The sequence below is a fragment of the Myotis brandtii genome, unplaced genomic scaffold (assembly GCF_000412655.1).
Source record: "Myotis brandtii unplaced genomic scaffold, ASM41265v1 scaffold893, whole genome shotgun sequence".
NCBI classification, from domain to species: domain Eukaryota; kingdom Metazoa; phylum Chordata; class Mammalia; order Chiroptera; family Vespertilionidae; genus Myotis; species Myotis brandtii.
In genome coordinates this window covers 971,725-973,769 of record NW_005371660.1, presented here as the reverse complement: position 1 = coordinate 973,769, position 2,045 = coordinate 971,725, and the positions used below count along the sequence as shown (strand labels likewise).

At 42.7% G+C, this 2,045-nt stretch overlaps 1 protein-coding gene across 1 annotated transcript in view; it reads right to left on the bottom strand.

Moving 5' to 3' along the window:
* The window catches only part of PKHD1 (polycystic kidney and hepatic disease 1 (autosomal recessive)), a 438,226-nt gene that overhangs the window by 5,006 nt on the left and 431,175 nt on the right, over positions 1-2,045 (bottom strand). The window lies entirely within an intron of this gene.

Sequence of the window (2,045 nt, the reverse complement as noted above, 5' to 3'; positions counted from 1 at the left end):
ACTGCGAGAGGGCACAGGCCGGGCTGGGGGACCCCCCCTCCCCCCCCCGCCGAGTGCACAAATTTTTGTGGACCGGGCCTCTAGTATATAAATAAACATGTATCCATATGAATGTGTATATACGTGACTGTGTAACAGTATAAATGAGTACAGGACTAGAGTAAAAAAAATTAGGGTTCAAGCTCCCCTTCCCTAGCTACCTGGCTCTGTGACTTCTATCTTGTCATTTAGCCTCTCTAGGCTTCAGTTGTATAATTTTATATTACTCTCAGGTGATACTTAACAATTTACTAATATGTATTTCATTTTATTTTTAGTTATTGATTTTTAGAGAGAAGGGGGGGGAGGAGAGAGAGACTGATTTGTTTTTCTACTCATTCATGCATACATTATTTGCTTCTTGTATGTGCCCTGACCTGGAACCCACAATCTTGGCATATCAGGATGACACTAAACCAACTGAGCCCTGTATTTCATTTTAACAAATCTTGGCATATCAGGATGACACTAAACCAACTGAGCTACCCAGCCAGGCCCTGTATTTCATTTTAATCGTCATTATTTTAATTGTTGTTTTTTTCCTTTGACATTTTATTTGCGTTTTATTTTCCTATTCAACAGAATTAATATTCAACTCAAAAGAGTACAACATTGATATTGATTGTGATAAAACAAGTGACCTGGGTGTTTTTGTCCTTATCTGTCCCAATTCTTTGAAGGATGTATAATAGAAGCAATAATGCCACTAGCTTTTAAAAAACATGAACATGTCATATGTTAATCACTAGCTAACCTATCATGTTATTTGAATGATAAATGATGATAAACTAGAATTACATAGAATGTTACTGATACAATCGAGTCAAACCTACCAAAACAGTATTTTATGGTATAAAATATGTGAAAGATGGTCCCTAGAAGCTAGATAACATAGCAGCTAAGAATAGGGGCTTGGAATCAAACCAACATGGTTAGATGTGCTGCTTGATCCCTTACTGACGGAATAAATGTGTAAAATGTAGTTACCCTCTGTGTGCTTCAGTCTCCTCATCTGTAAAACAGTAACAACGATAGCAGCTACCTCATAGGATTGTTTGTAGGTTAAAAAGATGAATCATGCAAAGCACTCCCCAGAGCCTGGGATGATAAGGTGAGAATTGGATAAATAATAACCATCGTAGATAAAATCCCTAATGCTCAGATAGCTCTTAACCCTGCCACACACTGTTCTCAATGCATTCATTCATTTTATCCTCAAAGCTACCTGTGATATTGATTTATAATAAAAACTCCCTTTCTGGATCTTAAAACCCTTGGAATTCCCTAAGTGATAAAAGCAGTAAAGATGCCTGTTATGTTAACAAGGTGACTTTCGGCCCTGGCCAGTGTGGCTCAATTGGTTGGGAGGATCCCATGTACCAAAAGGTTGCTGGTTCCATTCCCGGTCAGGGGACATGTCCCGGTTGCACGCTTGATCCTCAGTAGGGAGTGAGCAGGAGGAAGCAGATCCATGTTTTGCTCTCACATTAATGTGTTTCTCTCTATTTCTCCCTCTCTCTTCCTCCCTCTCTAAAAATAAAATTTAAAAAATCTTTAAAAATAAAACAATAAGGTGGTTTTTGGGCCCCACATAGGATAAGGGCTGGATGGGCGCTGGTTGCCAGGAGAATCAATCATGTAATTAAAGGGTTGAAACTCCTTTCAGCTGAGTACCCAAATGTATTTCCTTTAAAGTATTTTATATCTACACTAGAGGCCGGCGATGAAATTCGTGCTCAGGTATAGTCCCTAGGCCTGGCCTGCAATCAAGGCCCTCTTCCCTGGCTGCCTGCAGCTGGCCCTGCCCCCCCTCCCCAACCTCTGGTTCCCCTTTCGCCATTGGGTGATTGGTGCCTGATGGCCGGGGGAAGGGACCAAGAGGTTGGCCATTCCCGCCTGCTTGCTGGCCCTGCCCCTGCCACAGGTCGCCCTCTGTGTGGGGGGCAACCGGCAGGGTAGGGGCCTTGGCCTGGTGCCACCCACATCCCCCGCCCCCCACCCTCGGT